Below are 8458 nucleotides of genomic sequence, written 5' to 3'. Positions count from 1 at the left end.
TAGTAAATTTCTAGTAAATATACTTTCTAGTAAAGATATAGCTGAAGTAAAGATTATCTATGATAAAGTTGTGTGTTATAAAGAATGTTATTTCTAGACTAGCTTGACCGTGGTCGTATTTGAACTGGAACCTTGCAAATCAAACTGTTGAGTGGTTTATCAGATTTATATCCTCCCTTTCATTCAAGGGCCCCAGTTCCATCCTGCTTCCTATTTTCCCCAGCAACAACCTTGTGAAGTACATACAGTAGGCTGGGCTGACAAAGAAGGATTATCCCAAAGCTGCCCATTTGTGGCTGAGGATGGACTCCTATGTTTGAGTCCCCTTTTCTGTCTATGATCTTAACCTCTATTCCACTATTGTGTCTCTAGCACACAAATACGTCTCTTTTGATTAAGAAGAATCTAGAAAGATGGATCAATACGTACATGTAGGCCACATTCCCCATTTGCACCACACCAGGACACAAGACATGCCCTAGCAACATCTTTCTTGCCAGGTCCCCGTAATGTTGCCTTTGTCAGTCTCATGCTAGAACGGCCTTCAGTTATCCTCAGCTGTACAAATGTTAAAGTTGCATTTTTCCCCCTCAGGATGCTGCTGATACTGTCCAAAGGAAGCCTCCACATGTGTCACATCTGTTACGTTTGGTCACTCAAGACCTTGGAGGGAAGTAGTAAAACAGTGGTGACGGGACAGGAGCAGTAGAGGGATGGCTAGCCAGGGTGGGTAAGTGGGAACAGTAAATTTCATGCAAGGATAGTTTTTTGCCAACTCCATACGTGAAAAGGCCCATAGATTTTTTACTAAACATATACTTTAGAATCTGCTTTAAAAGGTATTCCTCTCCAACTTCATTAATTGTTTCTTTTATAAAGTGCAAAAAGCTGCACTATAATATTGAAGGGTGGGGGCAGATGGTACAGGAGGGGGGCTGAAGTTGGACTTCTGAAAACCCCGAGTCGGGATCTTGCTTTGTCATCATCATCATCTCAAGCATACGCCCTTGAGCCCAATGCTTTCTTTGTCCTTCCCCCACTCGTTTTCCATGCGCTTATTGCAATCTTGCTTTCTGCAGCATCTATCACCATGGAGACGTAATGAGTCATTTACAATCGAGGGAGGACAATGGCAGGAGAGGCACAGTGCATGATGGGAGTGTCCTAGACTCGCTTGCAGTGGAGTTGACATTCTCTCACTCCACTCCTGACAAGGCTTCGGGAACTCCAAGAGAAGTAACTACAAGGCTTCTCCTGATGCCCTGTGACTCTACCCAGGGCCTTTGTTCCTCCAAGCCCAGGCTCAAACCCTCAGGGGCAGCCTACAAACAAGACACCCTATCCCTCCCGCTTTTCTAAGCACAGACTCCCCCAGAATCTCATGTCCATTCTCCACTATTCTCCAGCTGACAGTTGTCAAATAAGTGGATGCTAAGTTTTCCTGGCCTGGCTCCCATTCTACCTGAACTAATGGCATTTAGAGATCTGTAAGCAGGGCTTTTTTTCTCATAGAACGCTCAGAACGGAGTTCCGGCACCTTTTTTGGATGGAACCTTGCAAGGCGGGTTGTATGACATGTGTGAGTTCCGGCACCTTTTTCTTATACAAAAAAAGCACTGTCTGTAAGTAATCCTAGCCTGGCCCGCTCTGGGGCTCAGGGACATCCAGCCCACCCTTCCCGGGAAGCCAGCTCTCCCACTCTTCTAAATGGGACGAATTACTTAACGTTCAATCCATTAGGTGACTCTCTCCCGTATAGCTGCCTTTCTTCCCAGCTTCAATTCCCCCTAGCCTGTTCCTCAAAAAAGAAAGCAATTTTACAATTCAGGGTGGGGCAGTGGGAACGTACTGAGCACAGAAGAGCATGCTTTTTAATATATACTGAACGAGTATGGTCCAGGGCTGGCATATAGCTGATGATCTGGAGCAGTTTATTTTATGTAGGATCTAAAATTTCCAAATCTTTTTTTTTTAAAAAAAACTACGCACTCCCTGCAATGGTTATGCAAAAGTCTTTCGCTGTGCCCTGAAAACATTGTTTTCCTTGCTTTCTTCTTCCGCATGGCATTGCCTTCATGTCACCCCCAGCCAGTAACTCGTCCTTAGCTGTTCTATTGCTAAAGTAATCGTCAACATCCAGCTTGAGGATCCAAATAAAAGACCAGGTTCATTCCGTTTCTGAAAATCTTTCTGTTTGTTCAATACACAGCATGGTAATGTCGAAGCTAAACTAATTCTGAGGTTCCCAGACACCAGTTCATAGAATTAAACAATCTCATCGGCCAAACCCCCCACCGTCTCACGTAGTCCCTGTAAACAATTTCACTTTGTTATGGGAACCGTCTGCTTCTCCTCCACACTGCTACAGTATCCTTGGAAAGGTTTCAGGCTCTCACAGTCTTCAGCAGAATCGTAGAGGTTTCATTTCTCCATCTAAACACTTCTAAAGCAACACCTCCCCAACCCCCTTACTCTACTGGCAAGTTGAAATGAAGAGGCAGGTAGTTGCCAAAGTTTGATTCTTGATAATAATATTTCTAACTTATTTTGACAGCATACAAGGATACTTACAAGTTATAAAATCTGTATGACTTTCTCTCATTGTCTTGGGGAATTGGGGAACCATGGTGATGGAGAACCAAGGCAGGATAGGGATTGGTAATGGATATACCAAATCCACCGCATAATGTTGAAGGTTGTGCACAGAACCATATTCTCAAAGGGCAAAATATGATTCAGAAGACGAGGGTGAGTCAGAGATTTGAGAACATCTTGAAGCAGTATTTCTCAACCTTGGCAATTTTAAGATGTGTGGACTTCAAAAAAGGTGGAGAAAACTTCAATTCAGCTGTGGAAAATACTGAAAACCTAGGAATCTGCTAAAGAGGACCACTGGCTTACTATACTAATATTATTATTACACAATTGTGCAGCATATATCTGAATTTCAAATGTAACAGATACTGAGTCATGCCTGAGAATATATTAGAAATTAAATATTTTGCATTAAATGCAAATGCTTTACTTCACTGCATATGTATGGCCTTTGCATTAATCTTTTGCCACCTGTAGAGTGGATCAGACATGCTCCTTCAGATCATTTAACAGACCTAATGGCTTTTCTGGCTTAGCGCAATGTTAGAACATATTCTAAAGAGGAGGCTGTTGTAGATAATAAATCATAATCAGCATGTCTGACTCATCACTGTTTATGAAGTGCCTACCATATTCTGAGCAGTATGCAAATTTGTTTAGTTTATAGAGGATTAATCTCAAGGTTGACACAGTACAAGAAAAAGAGATGTATGGGGAATAAAGAGGAAAATATACCTCATTAGGTCATTCAAATTAGCCCCCAACATTTTCATTTATTCTTACACAGATGATATTGAAATAGAAAGTGTTAGCTCCATGTTGTCTTGATGGTGCTGAAATTGGGTTTCTTAATGCCCATTAGAGAACGTATTGTAAGATTTGGAACCAAAACATTACTTTATTAGCATATATATAATCTTGAAGATATCAATGTTCGTTAGCATCAAAAGTTGCACTTATATAAATTAGTATAAGAAATGTGTGTGTGTGTGTGTGTGTGTGTGTGTGTGCGCGCGCGCAGAATTAGCAGTGGAACAGGATGATACAACACATAAAAGCTTGCTGCACTTTTATCTCTGCAGTCCCAATAAGGGACAGGCTTATAGAATTATTTTTCCCAAAACTGCAAATGTGTCAGTTCATCCTCTCACATAATACACCGACAATCCCTATCTTTCCATATAATGTACACATATAAATGGGTATAAATATCTGTTAGGGCAAGTTTTGTTTGTTTATATAAAGGAATCCATTTTTTACTCTTTTGTAAATGGTTATGCATAGTTTTGGATGCGACCTGAAAAACACTTCATGTTAAAGGATAGGGTAACAGATTCTAAGCAGCTCTTTTATATGGAAAAATAATGAAATTCTTACAGTGGAAGAATAGATTGTGAAAATATTAGAATGTGGGAAATGGCAACACTGACCTGTTAGGTCAGAGAATAGCCACAAAACCTTTTCTGAAAGACTGGAAACCTTATATGGACTTTTTACTGAAAGAAGAAAAACATGATCTAATGATTTATGGATCTGAAGATTAAGAAAGATGAGGAGGTGGGGGGATTTCTAAAATATTTAAGAGGGAGGACAGACAATAATGTAACTATGGAAAAGAAGGTTGGAAGTTATTTATTTACTTCTTAACTTTTTTTCTTTTCTGAATTTTCTTTTTCTTCTTTTTTCCTGTTTTCCTTTGATTTGTGATTAACCAAACAGAATAGTAGAGTTGGAAGGGTCTTTGGAGCTCTTCTAGTTCAACGTCCTCCTCAAGCAGGAGACCCTACACCCATTTCAGACAAATGGCTGTCAAGTCTCTTTTGAGAAGGAGAGGAGCACCCACAACTTCTGAAGCCAAGCCTTTCCACTGGTTTATTGTTCTCGCTGTCAGGAAATTTCTCCAACCTAGAATTAAGGATTTATTATATAAAAGTTCTTAATATAAATAAGCAAAATAATATTTATAATGTATCTATGGTACTTTAAATGACAACATTTTTGTTGTTTTGTTGCATTTTTGTAATGTATTGGGACTTTTTACTTGAACTGTTTTCACTTGTCTTTGAATGCTCCTTGAGATTGCCTAAATAGGGTGTCTTTGTAACAGTCGCTGGCTGCCCAGACATGCAGTCTCCAGGATGATCATTGGTTGGCTCTGGGGCAGGAATAGGTTCCTTCAAACCTATTGGCCGCCGCCTAGTGGCCAACCGTATAAGTAGCTGCGTAGAAGCTTCAGTTCTCAGTTCTGTTCCTGTTCTACAATAAAGCAATGTTCCTGTTTGGACCCTCTCGTCTCGCCTCCTACTTGCAAGAAACCCACTACACAACAATTTTCTTCTAAGTTCTAAGTTGGCCATCAACTCTGCAAGTTTGTGAGGAAAGATTAGATAAAGAAAGATCGGTCCCTTTTTGAAGATTTATCAAGCTTCAAATAAAACCAATAGCTATTACTTCCAGCAATGAAAAACTCTCAGAGAGTTTTACATTAGAAGGTGTAGCCATATTCTTTTTCAGCTGGTCTCCTTAAGCTTCATCTAACCACAGAATCTCTTAATACCTGGGTTGACTTCAATAGAACCAAATCCCACCCCCTATATATAAAACCCTAACCCCAGCCCCCCATTATATATTGCAGAGTGGGCAGTGTAGTTTTCATCCTTTGAAGAGTTGTCCTCAGATGAGGTCATGACATCCTGTACTCAGTGGAGGGTAGCATTTTATTGGTAGTGCCCATGTGAGGTGCATCTGACAATCTCATTGGCTCTGGTTTGTTACAGGAAGGAAAGGTTATAGATGAGGTTAGAAACTCCATCATGCAAAGTAGTTTGCACAAGCCATAGGATTTTAGTAGGATTACAATTTGGACGAAAGCTGTGGGGGGAAAAAGACATCTAATAAAGCAATAAGGCGTCACAATGGGGCAAGAATACATGAGAAGAAAGAACAATTTCCCTATTTCGTGCAATGAGGTCGTGCAGAAGAATTGGCCTTGGTACAACAATCAGTTTAAGACAACAAAGGTATATAGATAGTCCTGGACTTACAACAGTTCACTTAATGACCATTCGAAGTTACGTCAATGAAAAAAGTGACATGATTGTTTTTCACACTTACACCCATAGCAGTATCCCCATGGTCATGCGATCAGAATTCAGATGCTTGGCAACTGACTCATATTTAAGATGGTTGCAGTGTCCCTGGGGCATACGATCGATTTTTGCGGCCTTTTGACAAGCAAAATCAATGGGGAAGCCAGATTCACTCAACCACCATGTTACTAATTTAACAACCGCAGTGATTCACTTAACAACTGGGGCAAGAAAAGTCGTAAAATGGGGGAAAATTCGCTTAACTGTCACACTTAGCAATCGAACCTTTGGGCTCAAATGTGGTCATAAGTTGAGGGCCACCTGCAACATGTTCATTTTGGAACAAGATGGAATTACCTTGTTATGTACTGGGCTTTTGGAATATCACCACGTGTGTTGCTGGAGAACTAACGGTTCTCCAGCAACTCAGACAGGACGTCTCCGGTCCTGTGATTGGTCAACTTTGGGCGGCAAACATGGCTTCAATCCAATTGGTTAATACCATAGGGCCTGGCTATATATTGAAGCAGGGTGACTCCAATCTCTCAGTACAGTTTCTGCTTAAAGTATGAGTTTTTCTGTACTCATCTGCGTGCTCTCGTTCCTGCTCTTCAGAGCTCATGACATAATATACCTGTAACATGAAGAAATGTACATCTTGGTGAGGAGGAGGAGGAACAATTTCCAGTCTGGTAGAATTTTGCAGAGATAAAAAGGGCTTGCACGAATTGAACCTTTCCTGCCCATTCCCTGGACCTCTGCCCAGCCCAATAGCAAGGCAGGGGGATGGGAGTGGCTGTTTTATATGACCTGATATTTGTTTTTCCTCCCCAACCACCATGCTGAGCTATAATCAGGATATGATGACGACAGAGAAGTTGGAGCATCAGCCAGACCCTGATGGATGAAGCAGATTGAGCAGAGTCTATCCCAAACAGCAAGTGTGCACAGCTTGTAAATCAAGGAGCTGGGTCAAAGCATCCTGGAATTCTGAAGAGAACCCACAGCTGTGAACTGCTTGCTCTAACAGGTACCTCAGGATCTCACTAGGACAGAGACTTGTGGGAAGTGGGAGGGTATGTGTGTATGTTTATATACGCACACTTATGCAAGGCCTGTTGCCCATTTTTGAAAATACTGCATCCTGCCCTTTATATGCAACATTCTTCCAGCAGCTATTTAAAAAGAAATGTTCTGGATTTTTTATGTTTTGATATAAGTTGGACAGTTTGCATGTTGCAGTGGCACACAATTATGCCTTTCCGTTTCACGTTTGCTGAGAAGTGGATCCTGACATATGATTTTCCGCTTTGAAAGATTCCTAGTACAACAAGAAAGAAAAATATACAAGATGTGGGATATGTAGCTATAGACTGGAAGAAAGGCTGAGACTTTAGGCTCAGTCTTCGATAAATTAGGAGCACTTCTGTGGTTTTTGGGTTTTGCTCATTTTGCTTTTACTTTTGCAAATATCTCCCTAAATTTAGAGATTTGTTTCGTGTTTTAGTCTAAATGGCTCCAAAGTTGCAAATTTAGAGGGCATTGGCTAATTGGTAAATGTTATCCCAGCCCTCACCAACTTGGTGGATTCCACCTCTCCTAATTCCATGCTGACTAATTTGATGAGCTAAAGTTGTACTGAGCAAAAACTGAATAATATGGATGAAACAGACTAAAGACAAAAGAATAGATTTCTTCTCGTTAGAATATTTATTAGAATATAATGGTTAGAATTAACGATTATATTCATTAGAATTACACTGATGTTAAATTTCTGAGATGCCTTAGACAGTTTAACAACTTTTATTCTTCTTATAATTAACTGTTTTACATCATTATAGCTTGCAAACTGAATTTTATCTAGCTTACTAATGCTGCAATGACACAAATCCAGCAAGCAACAATTGTTTTACAATCTATTTGGTCTTAGTACAACTCAGAAAGTGAGTGGCTCCTTCACTACTTGCTGTTTAAAAAGCAAAGCTACAAGGTAACAGTGAAAATATTAAACCTGCATCATCTGGAAATATGGGGCCTAAATAATAAAAAATAAACACTTTTAAAAAATGAGAGTTTGGGGGAGAACTAAGCATGATGGGCTTATCTAGACAGAGACACTCAACTTTATTCTGCCTGCTTCCCTCTAAATCCACTGGATTCTAAAACGAAAAAAGTAAGCAAACATTTAGCACAGGTGCTTTTCCTATCTCTGTAATATTTTAGAAAATGCTGTCACTGAATTTATGCCTGTCACACATCTATTTTTAAGACCAGATCAGCCATTTGAGAAAGAAAAAGTGATGGCCTTGTTCTTCCTACCATCCACTGCTCCAGCCTGCTAAAACTAGGTGGTTCTCCCTGCCTCAGATCCAGGGGTCCAACCCTCTCGATGCTTTTGTTCCTGCTGTTTTGCCGCCTCCTGTTATTTTAGCCCCAGCGGGGTGGGAGGTTAATGGACCTGTTGTTTCCTGCTTCCCCCTCCCTCCGAGGGCTTTGAACTGACAGGGCTGGCTAGGAGTGTGATGAAAACTCAGGAAACAGCAGCAACCCAGCAGTAGCTTCACTGTGGGGTCCCTTGCTCCTTTAATCTGCACCAGGTCCAGCTCCCAGTTGCACACAACAGTCACATTTTATAGCCCATTTTGATGGAGAAATAGGTCATGCAATTGAATCAGACAGAGAGCTCCTTTCTAGGCTGCAGTCTAAATTACCACTCAATGGTTGTATAACTACACCATCTTGTTTTCTGATGTCAGGTCAGACTTGGCATTTTG

This window comes from Vipera berus, assembly GCF_964194415.1.
Source record: "Vipera berus genome assembly, chromosome: 2".
Taxonomy (NCBI): domain Eukaryota; kingdom Metazoa; phylum Chordata; class Lepidosauria; order Squamata; family Viperidae; genus Vipera; species Vipera berus.
This window is presented reverse-complemented; position numbering follows the sequence as displayed.